Source organism: Microtus pennsylvanicus, chromosome 13 (assembly GCF_037038515.1).
Source record: "Microtus pennsylvanicus isolate mMicPen1 chromosome 13, mMicPen1.hap1, whole genome shotgun sequence".
NCBI lineage: Eukaryota > Metazoa > Chordata > Mammalia > Rodentia > Cricetidae > Microtus > Microtus pennsylvanicus.
In genome coordinates, this window is record NC_134591.1 from 3,250,445 (window position 1) to 3,271,892 (window position 21,448).

The window sequence follows — 21,448 nt, forward strand, 5'->3', positions numbered from 1 at the left end:
CCACAGAACGCCTTCCCGTGGGTATCCTGCACACTGCATTCTACACGCTGGTGGCCCCGAAACGCTTCCAGATTAGTCTCTTTGCTGGGTCCCTGGGAGACTACAATCCTGCAGTGACTGCTAGGGCTCCCTGACAGTCACGGCCTGCTGGAAACTGGAAGCACACCCTTTCTTGAGAAAGAAGAGCCCACAGTGTAGACACTCACGTACCTGGTGACAAGCTTGTGGCTGTAGGACATTTGGGGATAGTTTCAAAAAACGGTGAGAGAATAAGAATTTGGAAACAATTAGCTTTTGAACTAAAACTCCTAAAACTCTTGCAGTGTGATTTTGGGGTCTGTTAAATTTGTTGATGGAGCTGGCTTGCCACAAGTTCATATAAGAGGAAAAAATTAGTGAGGTGTCAGGACAGGGAGGTTGAGCGGTGTGCAATGTATGTGCATATGTGTGAGGTGTTTGTGGGGTGTGCTGGGGTAAAAATAGTGCTTTAGGTATTTGTGATGAATTCATGCATGGATGTTACTAGAATTCAGCATTCTGGTTCAGGTACAGTCTTGGGAATTTGGTACAGTGGCTGACTTCACACTCCTCACCAGCCTCAGAGGCAGGTAACATTTCTTCTTTACAGAATGGAAAACAGAGGCCCGACAAGCATAAAACCTACCAGTGCTAATATAATGGAAGAACTTGGTGTCCAAACCAGCATTGTCTCGAAAGCCTGCAGGAATCTTCTGCTACTGGCTGAAAGACTCGTACCCCATCCTAACCTTTCCTCTGCTTAGCTTTGGTCCTGGGATAAGTCACAATAGCCCTTGCTTTAACCCCCTCTGCCTTACAGTCATTGAGAAGATCAAACAAGATGATGTAAGAGTGCTTCCTGAATGGGAATTGGCTTGGCAGCTGCTGTTGAACAATTCCTGTTAAACAGCCCAAGTTGCCCTCTGGGCCATGTCTGGAATTTAATATAATAAATAGAGTCCCTGGGACATAGAACTGGAGCCCATCTGTGGATATGAACCATTTTTACTTCAGAATACCTCTTAAAGTACTTATCACTGTTTCATAGCTGCCTCCAGATGTGGCCTTCAGGAACCTCATTTTCTATTTCCCTGGGTGTTGACAGCATCCCTCCCTTTTGATTGTAGTCACCTTTCTGAGCCATGGGAGATACCAGAAGCCCCAAAGAAATGCCATGGCCAAAGCCAGCCTTGGGTTGGAACTTTCTGGCTCCCTGGGAATCTCTCTTTGAGCATTTTCAAGGCATCTTAGACTTGGAAGATGATCTAGAGACCCTTCTGGTGGGTTCATGAAATCAAAATCCACAGCGGTAGAAGAGGCAATGAGAGATGAACTGGTGAACAGGTTTCTTGGCAGCCAGAGTCATTACAACTGGAGACATTTGACTGTCAAGGAGGCTGAACCCCTGTGGTCCCAGCTGAGTTTAGGTTTGGAAGAAATATACGTCTACACTAGTTTGCCTGATGGTTTTTGTAGGATGAAGTAAGCTAGTATTTTTGGGGGGTACACTTGGTTGACTTGGGGAGAAGGCCCCGTCCTTTGCTGGGTACGGACAAGGAGTGGGTGGCAATGTGCCCAAGGCTGCTGAGAACTGGCTGCTCCCTTGGCTCTCTCTGTTTAGCCCCTTTGATCAAAATGGAAAACTTCTGATTGCTGAATGGAAGTTGTGGGTGTTAAAAAATAAAAGGGCTTTGCTTAAAGTTCAGGTCTTCCTGAAGGCCTGTGGGGTTGAGGAGGCAGTGGAAAAAAATGTTTGTCTTCTGCTTACAGTTTTGCATACTGTACAATGTCCTGGGAGGGAAGGCTGACAAGGGGGAAAATCACCCTTTGTTCTTAGAACCCTCTCAACAGTTGAGATTTTCAGATTGTGGGCCAAATTTCACTTCTTTTGCTGGTGCACTCCTCTGCTCACGAAATTTCTACGGCTCTCTATTCCCTGCTCCTTCGTTCTCAACTACCCTGTGCTTTGCACCTGTAGAATTTGGTCCATTACCTAGGAGTCGGTTCCCTGTGCTAACAGATTCCTTTCAATTTCTACTTAAGCCACACGATATGCAAATTGAAGGATCCCATAGAGTTCTTTGTTGAGTGATTTTCAAATCCTTCTTGGAGTAAAACTGCTCAGGAAATGTAAAATGAAAAAATAAAAGCAGAACTTGCTGGTAGGAGCAGAGGAGGGGCAGGCAGAAAGGCTGATGCTAGCTGATTGCTTGCTGTATCAGACCCAGAGTCCTTACAAGATAAACAAAACATGGAGCCTTTTGATTGCTTAGCTCAAATTACTCATTTCTCAAAGAAGGAAATGGAAACACTGAAATGAAGTGACTTGAAGGGTTGGGAACTCACCCATTGATCAAGCATGAAAGCCAAGTGTATTCTCCAAAACCCATGTATAAAAGCTGGGCACAGTGGAATGGGTTTATATTTGCACAGCTGGTGAGACAAGGATAAATAGATCCCTGGAATTTGCTGACTAGTCCACCCAGCCTAACCAGTGAGTTTCAGGATACCGCGAGACCCTGTGTCCAAAAGCAAGAGCAGTGGTTCCTAAGGAATAACATTGGAAGCTGACCTGTAACCTCCATGGTGTACCTGCACAATACATGTGCACAACTGCACATGTACCTGTAACATTCACATGAACACTCACAGCACACACAACTCTTTCTCAAATGGAGTGACTTGGTTCACAGGGGGAGGGAGAGAGACAGGTTTCTTCCCCCATCTTCTTGCTCTCCAGTTGTCTGCTGACATTATGCTGGAGCCACGCAGGTTTCGATGAATGTTTTCTTACCTTCTCTGGCTCTGTATTTCTAGTCTCTGATCTCTGGCCATCTGGCTTCATCTCCTCGTGTAAATTTTGCCTATAGCTCAGCAGTCCACCATCATACTCTCTAGATACCCAAGTCCAGGCCATGTGACCTAATTATTTAATTACTTACCTAACTCTACTTATTTACAAGTGTGTGAATGTGTATAAATTTTCCCTACCTTGTGAGATAACAGAGACTCCAAGCCACTATGTACTTTCTCATTCTCTCTATCCTATCTGCATGATTTAGGGCTGGGTCTATAAAGAGTCAACTTTTAATCAATAGTTGTCTTGACTTGTTGTTTATGGAACAAGAACGTTCTAGAAAATTGGGTATACAAAAGAACTGTGTGATGACATTTCTGTCTCTTTTGCTTTTCAACTGTTTCCTCTGTCCCACCTTCCATACGGATCCCCCAGCTGTACTCCCATTCTAGCATGCTCTAGTGAGACTCTCCAGTGGTGTCCTGCTAGTGTATCAGTAGCTGCTAAGGTACCAGTTGCTTCCCGCACCTGACACTGTGCTAAACAAGCTAATCTCTCATCCTTTGATGAGTAAACATTTGTTTTGAAAGAGTAGGAAGGACACAGCTGTGGCTTCCCACCTTTCATTGCTTCCTTGTAGCATGCAGTTTGGGAACTCCATCATACTTAGGGACACTTAAGGGGTGTTCTCTAGCTCAGCACCATTGGCATCAGCATCATTAGGGAAAGAGTAAAGTTTAAAAGCTCTAGAGCTACCGAAGCAATTGCTTGAGTTGACATTGGGGAATACATGTTTGGGAAAGCACCTCAGAGTATCCTGGGAACGTTTGACAAACAGGGAGATAATGAGTAAGAAAGAGCCTCTAAGGTCAGCTTTGGGCAGGTATAATATAGTGGTATTCTATACTACTATGTAGCTGTGAAAAGTGAATAATAAAGTTAGTCTACAGAGTCATATAGTTGGGAAGTGCTGGTATGAGAACTGTTATTCCGGTACCTTGGTGAGCCATCTGTCTAACCTCAGTTACAGCTGTGGGATCTAAACCTACTGTTGCTCATGAAGATGGAGCTATATCTAGAACAAAATGGAGTTGATTTTTTATCTATAGTTTGTTTGAAATATCTTTATGTAATAAAGACTTTAAAAATATGTAGTATATAGGGGATGAATTCACCTAAGGTATGTTTAAAGCAACAAAGCCCAGAACTAAACTACTTTTGGAGGAGGACTTGAGAGTCTTCAGTCATTTGGGGGTAACTTCAAGAACTTGGACAATAGACTTGGCAATTTTCTAAGAGTCATTGTGAGTGAAATAGTGACAGGATAGGAGCATGGTCAATGAAATATGACCCATATTTAAATCTGGCAGTGACCTATTTTATTCAATAAAGTTTTATTGAAATAGTCATGGGCATTGTTTATGTACAATGGTAGAGATAAGTAGCTGTAGTAATGCTGTGGGACAATGGTCTATACCCTGTCAGTTGTATTTATAATAAATGCTGATTGGCCAGTAGCCAGACTGGAAGTATAGGCGGGGAAACCAGGCAGAATGTAGAGGCAGGGAACAAGAATTCTGGAAAGATGGAAGTTTAAGTCTGCAGTCATCACCTAGACAAAGAGGAAGCCAGACACAGAGCAAGCAAGATGTGACTGCCTCGCCAAAAAAGATACCAAGCCACATGGCTAATACAGACAAGTGTTATGGGCTAATATAAGTTATAAGACTTAATAAGAAGCCTGAGTTACTACATCAATCAGTTTATAATTAATGTAGACCTCTGTGTGTTTCATTGGGACTGGACAGCTGAGGGACCTGGTTGGACAAAAACCTCAGTCAACACAATAAGAACATCATAGTCTTTACAATCTACAATCTTTACTATTTAGCACCTTATAGAGTTTGCTGGCTACTGATTTAGAATGCTAAAATATACTCAAAGCAAAACAGTCAAGAAGGCTTGGGGGAATAACGGAGACAGGGTTAAACTTCCTTCATAAATCCTTGTGAAAGTTTACCTTGTTAACCAATACTTTCAGATAATAAGATTCTTTTGAGGGTTCTGCTGTTGTGGAAAAGCTACGTATATGTGTTGGTGGAATACAAAAGATGACTGTTGGAAAGAACTTAGCATCTGAGAAGAAGGTAGGGTGAAGAGCATCTGGGAGACACATATCACAGACACTCTCAGCTTTCCATGCCTTTGTTTATAGATTTCATGTGGAAGTTTTCTGACGATTAAAACTTACGGGTAATAATGAAAATGGTCAACATAAAGCCAGAAATTTAAAGGGAGGGAGTAAGGTTAATGAATTGAGAAATACATTTGAGTATGTCAGGTATCTATAAGCTTTTTGGTCATCAGGGCAAAGAAGGGAGCATAGTGGATGACATCACTCTCCTTTGCTCATGAAAAGTGAGGATCTCAGAAGCAGAAATGCACAGTTTACTGGTTATAAAGACACTTTGAAATATATAATTTTTTAAAAATGACTGAGGTTTATTTAAAGCATGCCATTCCCAAGAATTAGAATAACAACCAACTTTAACCAGTAGAAACAATGAAGCATGTTTTAAAAACAAATGTAGCTTTAGCCAGACCTGTCAGGACGTGCTTATAATCCTAGCACCTGGATGACAGGGTCAGGAGCACCCAGAGTTTGGGACTAGTCCAGAGTACCCAGTGAGAACTTGCCTCAGCAAAGAAATTTACTTTCTTTATTAGTTCAGTGACACAGAACTAATGATAAAAGTCAGAAAACCAAACAAAGAAACAAGAGATTAAAAATATATTAATTCCCTGACCTCTTCCAGTTAGTTGGTATAGAAAATTCAAATGCTTGTAATTGTCCTTCAGAATTCTGTTAACACTGCATTTGTGTGGTAAGTTGAGGAAAGGGTTCTCCTTGCTGATAAGTAACAGTATAGGAAGAGGCATCCTCACTGAGCATGGGGAGTCTATGTGCAGGACACCATCAAGGCACATTGAGGGAGGCAAGCATCATCATATCATCAAGATAACAGTGAGGAAGTCAAACATCATCACATTATTGAGATGACAAAGAGGGAGGTGAGCATCATCACATCACGGAGATAACAAAGAATCATCCTTCTTTTGCATGGGGCTTATGGGCAGGCTGCTATGACGCTCATTTAAATAAGTACCTTAAGATAACATGGATGGTGCTCTTAACGTTGGTCAGAAGCTGTGTGCACACTTGGGGAACTCTTGCTGATCTACCATTCTTTAGGGTTCACTTGTGGGGGGGCAGTACCTTTTTGACTTCTATACTAGCTGTAAATTACTAACAGGAAGGAATCCACCACCATTCTTAGCAAGCCACCCAACTCCTTCCCCTTCTGGACTGAAATCTGTCAGCATCTGTTTTGCCTGCAGAATCCGAGCTGGATCATTTTGCAAGGCTTCCTTTGCCTCCCTCTACTTCTCATTGGATCCATCCTACTGAATCACTCCCTTCTTAGAGATGCAATGCTTTATTCCAACACCTGTCAACCTCTTCCATGACACCGCCTTGGTAACATCAGAAGCTCTTTCTTGCATCTCTCGTTCTTGAAGTTCACCACATTTTTCTATTTTAATTTTTGAAGCCCTTATTCAAATTTATAACCTCTCTTTTAAAACAATATGTTTAGAAATTTTATTATTTATGTGGGTAAGTGTTTTGCCTGAATGCATGTCTTCACAGCACATATGTAACTGGTACCCGAGGAGGTCAGAAGCAGTCATGGGATTAACTCAGACTAGAGTTACAGATGGTCATAAATTGATATGTGGGTATTGGGAATTAAACCCAGGTCCTCTGCAAGAGCAACAAGTGCTCTTAAACACTAGGCAATCAATCTTCCAACCTCATGGCATTTTTCTCTAGTTGTTGCTACACACATACACACACACCCACTCCTAAATATATAAATACAATCTGCTCAGTCCAGGGAATGTTGCTTGTATGTACATGTTTTAAGTTGCTGTTCAAATATTTCCATTCTTTTACCCATCACTTCCAGTAAATAATAAAACTCTTGCTTTTCTCTTTTTGTTATTTTTTTTAATGTGTAACCCAAGCTGACCTCGAACTCATGATCCTCTTGTCTCTACCTCCTTCAGCAAATCCTACTGCATGCATCACTACAACCGATCTCTCCTCTGTTAGGGTTTATAGCATGATTCTTTCTCTGGTTACTAGTAATACTTAGAAGAAGAACAATTATTTCTATAGATTCAACAACTTGTCTTCATTTTGGTAAACTTCAAGTGTGTGTCACTCCCTCATGAATATATTTGTTCACTGTTTGGGTAATTTTACAACAATCCCGAGTGCCAGCTTTTATATATGTCCCCCGTGCTGTTCCTCCCCATGGCAGTCCTTCCTTTGCATAGCAAACATGCATGTTTTCTAAAGAGAAGAGCCCGAAACTGTCACACTACTGACAGAATGGATGCCGGTAACCACTGTGAAGAGTTGGACAAACCAGTGTCATTTACAGAGAGGGGGAAGTGAGGAGGTAGAAGGGCAAAGAGGGCCATACATTTTGGAAGTTTCAGGTGTGAGAGTTGTTTTTTATTCGTTTTATTTATTATTAGTCATATTAGTATTATTTACTATTATTAGACAGGATTTACCTTGTAGTTTAGGCTGGTTTCAAACTTATGATGCTCCTGCCTCAGCTACCTCAGTTCTGGAACCATATGATTATACAATGACACTTAGTAGAAATCGTTTTGCTGTTGTTTTTACAAAAATAGCTCTTTTGTGGCCCAATTAATGAAATATTTAATTTGAGCAGTCTTGTTGTACACTGTATTGGACGCATGGAGCATCAAGGGAGTTGTGAGTAGACACCCATGCCCCACAGAACTCGTTTCTGATGCAGAATCAGGAAGTGACATTTTTCTCTTTTAAGTGGGCTACATTTTCTTCTTTCAGTTTCTAGGAAATAGGTAAGCTCAGCAGTCGTGACTTTGAAGTAAAAATCCATTTATCTCCAGATGGTTAGGGCCGCCAGGTCAGCTATACTCGCTGTGCAGGGGGCATGATTTCTGGCTGGGAAAGGCCAACCCAGGGAGGAACAGGCGAACACAGAGATTACACCATTGCCTTTTGCACAGTGATTATTTTTACTGAGAACAAAAACATCTTGACCCAACTTTACCTTTTCTAATATTGATCTTTCAGCTATGAAATGCAGGGCACACTGGTAGGCTAAAAAATGCCCAAGTGTGCAAATGTACTTGTTACCTGTAGGTCATGGAGCTAGAGACACAACTTTGTGGGGACCCAAGTTAGAAAGCTTAGGTGGAGGGTCCTGCTGAGAAATCCTGCCTCGATGAAATGTTAGAAGCTGGTGTGTATTTAAAAACCACTCATAAAGGAACCCAGAGAATATAGAGCCAAGCTCGTGTCTCCTTCTACTCCTTCTATTTCAAAGCAAGCATTTGAGGAGAGCCCAGGTGGGGCAGGTGCTTGTAGTCTTTGCACTGGGGAGGCGTCCAGTCACCCCAAATCTTGGTTGCTTTCATTGGAATATAGCAATCATCTTAGGGTTGGCAGGAAGCTGTGGACTGGAGAAACTCTGGGATCCCTCCAAGTACAAAGTGGGTACTTTTTTTGCATTTTTCAGAATGTACTTGTACTTTTCTTTTGTTGACTTGAAGTGTTAGACACATTGGAAGACCATCCCACGTAGGCCACACATCTAGACACACCAGCCATTCATACATATGTATGTATGTATGTATACACATAGGTATAAGTGGAACTATTCTAGTCAAACTGCAGGACATGGGTGGCCCCTCTAGGGATGGACTATTTTTGTTTCAGTGAAAACACATGATTCGCCAGTCCATAGAGAGCCTTGCCTATGTGTGGGACGGACGGCTGTAATGAAACATTGTCTTCAGCTTCCAGATACAGATGGGGAAATCAGGAGCCGTGTGGAATCATCTCTTCATATGTGAGTAACACAGGTGAGTAATTTGGGGCTAGAGAGGATATGACTTTCTAGTCTCATTCTCTAAACTGAGAAAAAGGTGGGCCTGAAACTTTTGATCCTTTTCTTTCTTTTTCTAATGTGCTAACACACGTCTTCAAATGCGTCAAGGCAGTACAAGGATAAGCACCCACAAACTGCTAACCTTTAAAGATCAGGGACTTACAAAGCTATCAATTTATTTCTCATTTCTGTGAATGTAATCTGTGGCAGGTAGTTCTAGAAGCCTCGAAAGTGGGGAGCAGGCTTTAGTAAATTCCCTTCCAATCTAACCAGTTATTTAAGACGCTGACTTTCACAAAGGGTTGTTTTGTTCCATGGTTTTAGCGATTCAAGCTCATGATATGGTTGATCCATTTCTTTATGACTCAAGTGGAGGCTCAGATGCTAATGGCAGGGAACCTATGGGAGAACAAACTGCTCTCATAGTCAAGAGGCCAAAGAGGAAGGAGGAGGGAATGGATCACAATCTCCGTTTAGAGCATGCGCCGATGCCCTTAAGACCTCTCACTTGGTTCCACTCTCTAAGGGTTCTATTAATTCCCAGCAGCACCAACCTGGAACCAAGCCTTTGGCAAGTGAATAAGGGCAAGATAAATGTTCAAACTCTTGCAGCAAGGTGACTGTGGAACATCACAATGCAATAGTCTCGGGGGCACCTTTGGGAGTTATTGTACTGCTGCCTGCAATCTATAGGATGGAACTGAATCTGACCCCAATCCAAGTACAAGTGAGGCTGGGAAATACGATGTGTGTGCATGTGTATGTATGTGTGTGTATGCGCATGTGTAATGTGTGCATGCATGTGCGTGTGTATGTCTATCCGTGTGCATGTGTGTACATGTGTGTATGTGTTCGTGTACGTGTGTGTTCATGCACACACGTGTGTATGTGTTTGTGTACATGTGCACGTGTGTGCATGCATGTATGTGTGCACACATGTGTATGTGTGCATGCATGTATGTGCATGTGTGTATGTGTGCGTGTGTATGTGCATGTGTGTGTGCGTGTGTGTATGTGTATCCTGCAAGAAGAAATACTGTGGTGATCATAAAGCATTTTTCACTTTTTTTGAAAATTATGTTTTGCTAGGCGTGGTGGCACATGCCTTTAATCCCAGCACTTGAGAGGCAGAGGCAGGCAGATCTCTGTGATTTTGAGGCCAGCATGTTCTACAGAGCTATTACATGGAGAAACACGTCTCCAAAAAAAATTTATGCTTTAAGAACTGGCCTTGACAACTAATAGGAAATTCTTTAATAAGACTGAAGTTCTCATGGCCACATGCTTGAAAGAAAGAATCTCACACTCCAGTTTTTAATAGGAAACCATGAGCCTATTTAGGTGGCTGTAATAAAATACCAGATTAAACATCCATTAAATGTCCATTAAACATCGGACATTTATTTCTCTCCTGTCTTGTGCTAGCATGCTTGACTTCTGGGGACTTCTGTCTTGAAGACAAATGTTGTCTGCTGTGCTCACAGGGGAGAGCATGGGCTAATCATAAGAACCTCTCCGCCACAACATTATGTAAGCCCAAGAGCCTCCAAATTCTTTACCTCTGAACGATAGCATATTGGGATAAGCCATTCAGCACACAAATTTGGAGAGAAGTTTTTTTTCTCCATAGCATGTTTTCTTGCATTTCTCTTCCCCATCCCAGGACTCTTCATGATTTGAAATATGCTTCAGTGGGCTCTGGCCCTCCTGTGGTTCTGAAAATTGGAATTTCTATTCATGTGACTTCTTGATGCCTTAATTTTCTTAACTGTCTCTCTTTAGAGGCCTCCAAAGAGTGGGAAATGAGGAGATGAATGTAAACGTGGTGATTGTCATGGCACAGTCTAAGTGTCTTCTGAGCACTAAGTCCAAAACAATTTTCTATAACTCGATACAATGGTGACCAATAATTCATACACTTGCTGAACAGTCCTCTTGGGATTTTCTTCCTTAGAGACTTGTATTACTTTTGTGCCTTTTGTTTAATGATGTAGTGTGATTAATTTGGTGTAAAAAAGGAAAGAGGATATTATATATGCACAACACACATATAAGCGCAACTGGTCCCCTTTGATAGTGGACATAGAACTTTATGGGGTGGAAATAATACTTGCACAGAGACTTGGAGATCAGGTGATTTTATACATTTCTCATTGTGGCATAAATCACTCAGGGGAGGAAGGTTTACTGTGGCTGACATCTGGAAGGCATGGCGGCAGGAGGCTCACATCACATCTGAAGCCAGGGAGCACAGATGAATGCTGTCCTCGTTCCATCTTGAATTCTGTTTAGGATTCCTGGCCCATGAGATGGTAGCACTTATACACAAGGCAGGTCTTCACTATTCAGTTAAACTTTTCTAGAAACGCCCTTGGTGCCATGCTCAGAAGTGTTATCTTATCTCCTTGGTGATGCCAAATGTAGCCAACTAGACACTGAGGTTTACTCCTTGCAAAGAGTAATTAGGAAATAACATAATAATATTGATGATAATAATAGCACTTATTGAGCTCTTACCATGTTCTGAGCCTTATACTAAGTGATTTTATGTATTTTTTAGGTCATTTAATCACCGTGCCCTAGTTATTAACCTTTTCTTTATAGTTTTATTATTCTTTTTGGAGAAGGAAAGGGAATACCTTCTTATGAGACATTCCAACTTGAGTGAAATCCTGTACTGAATGCTACTGATTTGTTTGTTTTTGAGACAGGGACTTACTGTGTATTCACAGATGTTTGGGACTTTGCTGTGTAGATCAGGCTAGACTCAAACCCACAGAGATTCTGCCTCCTTAGTGCTAGAATTAAACGTATCCCCTCCTGCTTCAGTCCTCTTCCTGTTATCACTAGCCACGGTAGCTGTATTGAGGTAGCTTCCTCTTCCTGGTGTCTCTATACCCCACCTGTTCTCCTGTTTATAGCTGTTTATGAACATTTTACCCCATTTGTCTACAACATCTGGCTCCCGACATTACTCCAATGGGTCTTTCGGGGATATGACTTTTTGTATTGAAAGTGAAAATGTCAAAATTTATAGGTTATGTACTTAATGGGAGGAAGTGAGTTTTAAAAATATGTAAAAATGTATCTGATGGTTTTGAGGCTGGGCAAGTTTCCATGTTCCTGAGTCATGGTGGGGAGGTTTGTCCATACAGGGACAAAGAGGAAGTAGTACTAGAAGAGGCTGGAAGTGGACAGTGACAGTGGAAAGGATTTATTTTCAGTCTGAGTGAAGTAAATGGATGGATTTAGGAAGGAGGGTGCTATGATCAGATTGATTTCATCATCCAGTTAAGTGCTCAAAAGCATCAATGAACACTACTGGTATCTGGGATATATATAGATTACCAGGGAGGGGAAGGCATCTCCACAGGCATTAAAGGCCTAATTCTTCCTAGCAGAATCCTGGAACCATAGGGAGACAGATGTAGACAATGTTAGCAGATGACTGGGGGCAAAGCAATATCTAACACCGCCACAGATGAGGAGAATATGGAGGGCTTGGTCAGGGCGCAAGCGTGTGACTGGGACTGTGCCAGACAGATAGATAGGTCTCGGCTACCAACAGTGGAAAGACAGACCAGAGAAAGGAGAGCAGCGCTGGGCATTGCCAGTCAAAGCCATCGGTGTGTGAACCAGAGAGACAGCATATGTGTTTCATCAGGATGTTTTGCCATCCGCTACTTGGAATCAGTAGTACTAGAAGAGTACTAGAGGGACCATGAGAGGAAAAGCAGGTTGACAAACTGAAGAGAGACAAGGCATCCCCCATGAGTACAATAATGCCAGGGAAGGGAGTTAGGGCTTTATGCTGTGGACAGTGGTGAGTCATGCACTCTGTTTTAAATTTAAAAATTTTGTTTGTTTGTTTACTTTTGAGCTCTTCATAGGTGAGCACAGCACTCCAAATGCAGCTGAGAATTACACTGCTTCAGGAAGTGACAGTAGTGGGTTCTCCTCTCGGGTCGGGGACTTCATCGGCCACAGGTGTTGAATCTAGGGTTACGGTAGCAGACACGGTGTACGTCCTATTGAATTGACCTTGTTGGTAACCCCCAAAACATAAGTGCTTCTGTTGAGCCCCTGAGGATAACTTGCAACGCTGCTCTTTGCTGTGGTTTGTAGGCTTTCTAGCTGGGTAGGACTTTGAACTGCTTCTCTCCTTGAGGGCTTGAACAATTATGAGAATTAATCTTCAGGAGCAGACTTCCAGACTAACTGGAATTCCTCCAAGTCCTGTGCCTGAAGCAGGTGGTGTCTTCAGCAATACGGTCTTACTGCAAATTCTGAGAGGCAAAAACCAGTGTCGTTTCTGGAGTCTCTTGGAGTCCTCTGATGAATGGCTTCGAGGGATGTTTCTCATGGCTAACAATGAAGTGTTTGTTAGGTGTTTTTTGGCTCTTGTGAAGATCATTAGCACCCCAAATGGCATAGCTTGACTCTCTCTCTCTCTCTCTCTCTCTCTCTCTCTCTATATATATATATATATATATATATATATATATATATATACACACACACATACACACACATATACATATATATAGTGTGTGTGTAAAATAAGCATATATATCCATACATATATGTATTTTAAACACAAAATGTTTCCCCATGGCTTTTTACTCATTCTTACTCCTCCATCCCTTTTCTCCCTTCCCCTCCCTCAGTATTGCTCTCTTTTGTTTCCCAAGATAAAGTTCCCAGTTGTTTTCTCCTTCCCCGCTTCACTTCCTCTGAGGACTCCTGCCTTCCTATGCAGAGTTCCTTCTTGCCCCTACCTCTGTCCCTGTTACTTTTCTTGTTTGTATGCTTACTCCAACTTATTTAAAGATTTAGAAATATGAATCACAAATAAGAAAGAATTCCGGGATGAAGCTTGTGATAGTTCTTTTAAGCTATGTGCTCTGAGGTTCATGTAGTTAAATCTCACTGGAGAACGTTTCTACAGCACCAGTGGATTGGGAGTGGGGCGTGCTGTCTAGGTCTTTAATAGTTTGGGTTTTGTAATGATACCTAGGCAATCAGATGTGTTTCATTGTCTGCATGTCTGATATGAGATTCTAGTTTGCCCCTGTTGAGTGGAAGTTTGCTTCTATTTTTATTGTTGCCCAAGTTTGTTTGATTTAAGATTAGCTATGAAGAGTCGGTAGGTGGATCCTTCAGATACTCAGTATGGATTATGGATTGGAAGGACAGGGTGATTCCAGTTCAGCAGTAAACAGGAAAGAATGTAAGTGGGATAAATGACAAGATCTGCTCGGGCTGCTGTGCCAGCTGTTCTACCGAAGCTGTGTCTGGGACTGCGAGGATACTGTGGTTGGTTAGGGATCATGGACACTGCTGTGGTTTGAATGAAAACAACACCCACAGACTCATAAGTCTGAATACTTGGTCCCCAGTTACTGTAACTGTTTGGTAAGGATTAGGAGGTGTGGCCTTGCTGGAGGAGGCTTTTAGATTCCAAAAGACTTGTGATATTCGTAGTGTCTCTTTTTGCCTCTACCTCGAATCAAGACGTACACTCTCAGCTCCACAATTATAGACTCTGACCCCCCGATACTCTGAACTGAAATTAAATGCTTTTTTTATAAGTTACCTTGAACACAGTATTTTATTACAGTAATAGAAGAGTCACTAAAATAGGTACCCACGCATGTGTAGAGGTAGAGTCTCATTTAGTAACTGCGGTTGACCTGGAACTTCCTACACAGACTAGGCTTGGCCTCTAGCTCTCAGATACTCACCTGACTTTGCCTCCTGAGTGCTGAGATTAAAGGTACATGCAGTCATGCCTAGTTTTGTTTTGAAATACTATTTTAAATGTTATTCATATTTTGAAATGTAATTATATCAGTTTGTCCTTTCTCTCTCCAATTCCTTTTACACATCTCCATTTTGCTGTTTCTCAAATCCATAGCCTCTGGCCTCTTTGCATGTACGCACCTGTGCAAGTGTTAGGCTGACCACTTATCGGGGAATGTGGACTTTTCCTGAGAAAGGCTATTTTCTCCCGCCTCAGAATTCCTTACCTATCTATAATTTCTTCTGTAGGGCTGAGCCCATGAACTTCCCCCTTCCATGTTTGCTTGTCTGTTGGTGTTTTCCTTGTTTAGGCTGCTGCATTGCTGAGACTGCATGAACACTTCCCTGACATTTCTAGGAAAGGAAATCTCACAGCAGACACCATGTTTCTCTGGATCTCACTATCTTTCTGCCCCTCTTTCTCAGTGTCCCTGAACTTAGGTGCAGGAGTTGTGTTGAAGGTGATCAGTGGGGCTGGGCATCACATGGGCACTTTGACCAGCTGTGGTTTTCAGTAATGGTCTCTGTCCGGCTGGTCTCTGGTACAAGATGTAGCATTTTGTTTAAAGATTCAATTTTTCCGGGCGGTGGTGGCGCATGCCTTTAATCCCAGCACTTGGGAGGCAGAGGCAGGCGGATCTCTGTGAGTTCGAAACCAGCCTGGTCTACAAGAGCTAGTTCCAGGACAGGCTCCAAAACCACAGAGAAACCCTGTCTCGAAAAACCAAAAAAAAAATAAAATAAAAATTCAATTTTTATCATTTTCAGTTATGTGGAGGATGTACGCCTGCATGCGGCCATATACACACAACGCCAAAGGCATCAGATCCCCTGGAGTTGGAGTTACAGAAGACTATAATCCACCTGACACGGCTGAGAACTGAACCCAGATGCTCTGGAAGAGCAGCAAGTGCTCTTAACCACTGAGTCATCTCTCCAGCACCCTCCTCCTTCCTACCCCTGGAACATTTTTGAGCTCCATGTAGGAACATCAAACAGAACAGGGCTGGATAGATTCCCAGGAGAAAAGTGTGGGCTGGTTATCAGAAAACCACCAGAGAGATTCAGCTATCTCTCCTGTGATTTTATTAGCAGCAGGCCTTGTTTTATCTTTGAAATGCTGGCTGTGGTCTCAAATGTGCTATCATTAAATTAAATTAAATACCGCCACCCTCCTATGTCAACTTTTCAGCATGAGGAAGTTTGTCTTCAATGAAATAGAATAGAAATCTCTTAAGAACCATGGCTGCTAATCTTTTAGTCTGATTTGGGGGTCATGGAAACATTGTTATATATAATCTATGACTTCTGTGAAGTTTTAGCACAGACTTCTACTTGTTTGAGTGATACAAGTGAGTTGTGGTGAGAAATTGGTGAGTTGCCAGAATATTGTTTAGTTGTGTGTAAGGAGTTTACTATTTTTTTTTGACTAAGAGAGGGCCCAAGGAAGGTTTACAAAAGAAGAAGAGAGGGAGGGAAGAGAGAAAAACCCACATTCAGGCCATGTAGAAAATGGAAAGCTCTTGTGAACACTTTCTGGCATTAAATATTACTTGAGTTTCTTGCTGCCCATTACATTGAGTGAGCCAGCTGGAGAGCTTGTGTGGGTGGTGACGGTAAGGGAAAGTGGGCTAACTCATAGTCCTGGTTCTAGGCCTGGGTGGTAGCTTGGTTGTTCAGCCTGCCCACTTTATACCTGAAATAACAACACACAAATTATATTCTTTTAAACACTGCTCAGCCCATTAGTTCTAGCCTCTTATTGGCTAACTCTCATATCTTGATTAACCCATTTCTATTAATCCGTGTAGCACCACAAGGTGGTGGCTTACAAGGAAGGATCTAAACCTGTGTCCATCTTGGAGAGGAGAGCTATAGTGTCTGCCTCAGTACCTTCTTCCCAGCATTCTGTTTGGTCTACTCTGCCTATCTAAATTCTGCCCTATCAGGCCAAGCAGTTTTCTTTATTAATTAACCAATGAAAGCAACAGATAGACAAATGACCCTCCTCCATTATATAAGGTCTAATCTGAGGTGCTTGATCCACTTGACATTGAGTTTTGTATAGGAGGAGAAATAAAGATCTAGCTGCATTTTTGTATAGGAGGAGAAATAAAGATCTAGCTGCAGTTTTGTGCATTTTGAAATTCAGCTTTCCCAGACAGCTTGCTGAAAATACTCTTTTTCCAGTGTGTATTTTGGTATCTTTACCAAAAACCAGTTAATTTTAATTGTGTGGACTTATATCTGAGTTCTCAAGTCTCTCATTGATTTGTGTGTCTGTTCCATCTCACTTTCCCTGTGTTTTTATTAGTATCTATAGCAGGATCTGATATCCCAACAGGGTTCTTTTTGCTCAGGATGGGTTAGGCTAGGCTTGGTCTTTTGTGCTTCCATATACTTAATTTTTTTTATGTCTGTAAAGAATGACATTGGGATTCTGATTGGACATGGGCTGAATCTTCAGGTTGATTTTGGTAGAATGGTCATTTCCACGTTAATTCTTCCAATTCATAAACATGGGATGTCTTTCTATCTTCCCATGTCTTCCTTAATTTTTTCCTCAGTGTTTGAAAATTTTCATCATAGATGTCTTTCCCCCTGTCAGTTAAGTTTGTTCTCTAGACATTTTTATTTCTTTTTTGGTGGTTATTAATGGGGTTGTTTCCTTCATTCCTATATTCCTCTTTCAGTCTGTCATTGATATATAGAAACGATACTAAATTTTGTATGTTAATTCTGCATCCTGTCTCTTTTTTAAAGGTATTTGTCAGTTCTAATTAACCATCAGGGAAATGCGAATTAAAAGTTCTTTACGATTTTTTTTTCACTTCAGTCAAAAGGGCTATCTATTATCAAGAATACAAATACCACCTAATGTTGAATGGGTGTGGTGAAAGGGGAGCACTTACTCCCTCTTGGTGGGAGTATAAACTAATATAGTGACTTGGAAATCAAAATGAAAGATTACCCTTTCATCCTTGAGAAACATAGATATGGAACTGCCATGTGACCCAGCTATACTGTTCAAGGGAACATATCCAGTAGGCTTTACAGCCTATGGTAGAGACACATGCATCCATGCTCTTTGATGCTCTATTCATTTTATAGCCTATGATTAGAGACACATATATCCATGCTCATCGCTGCTCTGTTCACAATATCCTGAAACTGAATCAACCTATATATGTCTGTCCATCAGCAGACAAATAGGGTGAGAATTATAAAGGATAAGAAAATGTGATACAAAGGCACAATGGGGTAGTACTCAGATGTAAAGAAAAATGAAAATATGAAATGCAAAAGGAAATGGATAGAACTGGAAAAAAGTATTGAATATGGTGACTCAGGCCAAGAAAGACAAATGCCTGACAAATGTTCTCAACTCTGGCTCTCTACCTCTAATGTTAAGAGCAGAAATCGGAGTCAGGAAAACCAGAAGAGGTCTTTGTGGGGTGTAGGAGCGTGTTAAGGGAAGCTAGATGGAAGATCATAGGTGGAATGAATATGGCAAGATGGGATACTAAGAAAAGCTTAACTAGAAAAGAGTATGGGAGTGTGAGGTAAATGAGGGGTGAGTGATGGAAGGGCTAACACAAAGGAAAAGCCACATGGAATCTCCTGGCTGAAAATCCCAGCTTAAAGTCAGTAGAGCACATGGGGAATGATAAGAGGTGAGGATCCTGAGGGTTAAAGGATTAAGTAGGGATGAGACAGGAGAATGGGGAAGAAGAAGCAAAGCTAAGCCTTAGGCAAACCCACTAGTTAGAGAACTAGTTTCTAAATACAACTTTAGAATAAAGAGTTTGAAAGCCAACACAAAGATATCCTTGCTTAGTGTCTCATAGGGACTGGGTATCAGCCATGACTACACAATGACGCATTGATTTTGAAGTTTACTGAGATAATTTTTGGTGAGAAGAAAAAACAATCCTTGCTAAGAATTGAAGCCGGGTCCTCTGGAAGAGCAGCCAGGAAAATACCTCAGTTGTTTAAGTGCTTTCTGCATAAGTAGAAGAATCAGACTTTAATTATTGGAGCCTACATTAAATCAATTGATCAATCATCAATCAACCAATAAATAAACACAAGCTGACATTTGTGCTCTTGGGAGGCAGAAATAGCAAGCCTTCAATGACGTGTCAGCCAGACAGTCCAGCTAGGTCCGTGAGCCCTGGATTAACCACACGATCTTGTGTGGAGAGTGACAGATGAACGTACCAATGCTGACTTCTGCCTGCCACATATGTGCTCATATTCATTCATATGCAGTGGAATTGAGATAATGGGGTGGATGGTGGATCCAAGGGGCATACTCACAATGAATATCAAAACAAAATGTTTGTGTAAGTGAATTTAGCTGTATGGTAGTTGGGTCCATGGTTCTCAGCACGTGACTCAGGAATCTCCCTGTAATACTTGTGTTCCTCGATACTGTGAACAAAAGCAGCTTAAAAGAGGAAGGGTTTGCTTTGGCTCACGGTTTGGAAAGTGAAGGGGCATAAATGTCTGGCAATTAGAATTAACCAGACTAGCTTCAATATAAAATATTCAGCTTTAATGAAGGGAAGAAGGGGAACTTACAAAGCAGGGTTCCAGCAGAGCGCAGGAAAACAAAGAGGAGGAGACAAACACACATGGATGTTTTCTTTGGCCCAAGGAAAACACCCCAAACAGAATGTGATTGGCTGAGGTTCCCCATAAGATGGACAAAGGGGAAGGAACAGCATCAGGCAGTCTGTTGGTGGCAGCAGCTTAAAGCTGGGACGCCTCCTCCTGCTGTGAAGCAGGAGGCAAGAGGGATGGAAGTTAGGTTGATATAAGCCTCAAGGCCTGACACTCAGCACCTCATTTATCCACTGGACTCCCCTTTTCCAAGGGTCCACACATTCCAAAACACCAGCTAGAGGCCAAGTATTCACACTCATGGGCCTATGGAGGATGTGGGATGTTTACATCTAAACCACAGCAACCACTAAATTCACAGCACCAGTGAGATGAATCTATTTCCACTGCAGCTCCAACCTGCTCTGGGCTTTGTTCATCTCATTTTCTTATGTTTGATGATGTGTGATGTGTGCAAGAGACTGATTGGAGGCACAGAATATAAGAATTCTCCTGCCTCGCATTAACAGATGTCACCTCACCACAGGGTTGTATAATTGTAAAACCAATGTCACTTTTCTTAGTAATTTTAAAAAAATGTTTTTTAATTTGATATATTTATCTTAATATGGGCCCTTATTACTATGTAGTAATAAGGGCGGCGGCGGCGGGGCTGCGTCCCCAAACACCCCAGCCGCCTGCCCTGCCCGGCTAGCTTTACCCGAAATAATTACACAGACACTGTATTCATTTAAACACTGCTCTGGCCCATTTCTACTTAGCCTCTTCTAGGCTAACTCTCCCACCTGGACTAGCCCATTTCTTATCATCTGTATAGTACCGGTCTTACCGGGAAGATTCTAGCCTAAGTCCATCCTGGGTCGGAGCTTCATAGCGTGCGTCTTCCCTGGAGCAGGTAGCATGGCGTCTCTCTGAAGCCTCTGCTCCGGAGAGGAGAGCTGTGGAGTCTGACCTCACTTCCTTTTCCTCCCGGCATTCTGTTCTGTTTACTCCACCCACCTAAGGGTGGGCCTATCAAATGGGCCTAGCAGTTTCTTTATTGCTTAGCCAATGAAATCAACAGATTGATATATGACACTCCCACATCACTTCCCCTTTTTCTGTTTAAACAAAAAAAGGAAGGCTTTAACTTTAACATAGCAAAATTACATATAACAAAACAGTTATCAAGTAAAAGTTACATCAGAAACATTTATACATATAACAAAATTGACCTTAAATGTCTATCAATAAAGCAAAATCTATACTAATGCAAATTATTCATATCTATATCATATCCCCCTTTAAATGTAAAAGAAGATTTATAAACCATATTTGGGAACATGGGCGCAGTTTTTTCTCTCCAAACTGCTTCCTGCTGAATGGGGGCGTCGTTAATTAGATCTTTCATGGTATAACCTGTGTGCTAGTTTCATCTCAGTTGGCAGTTGAGCAAAGCAATTTTCTGAAGATGTTCACAGCAAACCTTCAGGAGGACGTGGTCCATCATACCAAATCGGAATAGAAGAAATGAACAGGGTCTCATCCTCTGTGAAAACAAAAGAAGACTCTCTCCAAAGCATCATATCCTTAGACCCAAATTCTGAAATCGTAATACCCTTATATCCATTCTGGTTTAGCTTGGCAGCCCATGTAATGAAATGTCTCTCTGTACTTAGCTCCTTCACAGTCAAAAATTTTAAAGAAAACACAATGTACATAATCCAGACTCTTTGTGAATTTTTCATTTTTACATGGCTTATTTTTCTTTATTTCTCTTAATCTCTTAACTATCTGTACTCTGTCTCTTTAAAGACTTTACCTTTTTTTTAACATTAACTTTATTTTCTATATTCTTTTTCTTCTCTCTCCCAAGCCTATGTACATTCATCCAACAGTGTGACTCATTTAGTGGTCTGAATCTGTCCTATTGTGAATCTGCAATTTTTTGCTATCCAGGAGCACTTTTGATTAGTGCCTTTAAATCACTAGGCGCTTAAGAATCTAAGCTGTGACATTCCTAGGTTAACTTTTTGCTTTTTGAGCGTATATCTTTGACCTGGAACAACTCTGTAGTCCAGGCTGTCTTTGAACTCTCAGAGATCCACCTGTCTCTGCCTCCCGGGCATTGGGATTAAAGGTGTTTGCTACTACACCTGGAACTCACAGAGATCTGTTTGTCTCTGCCTTTTAGGCACTGGGATTAAAGGCG

The 21,448-nt window shown here is 41.7% G+C and overlaps 1 long non-coding RNA gene across 1 annotated transcript; it reads left to right on the plus strand.

The window, feature by feature from the left end:
- The first annotated feature begins 31 nt into the window (after positions 1–31).
- LOC142833954 (uncharacterized) lies at positions 32–17,249 on the plus strand. The gene is made up of 3 exons (XR_012907475.1): positions 32–261; positions 8,658–8,803; positions 15,400–17,249. It is a non-coding gene; the product is annotated as an uncharacterized LOC142833954 (long non-coding RNA).
- Positions 17,250–21,448: the final 4,199 nt, after the last annotated feature.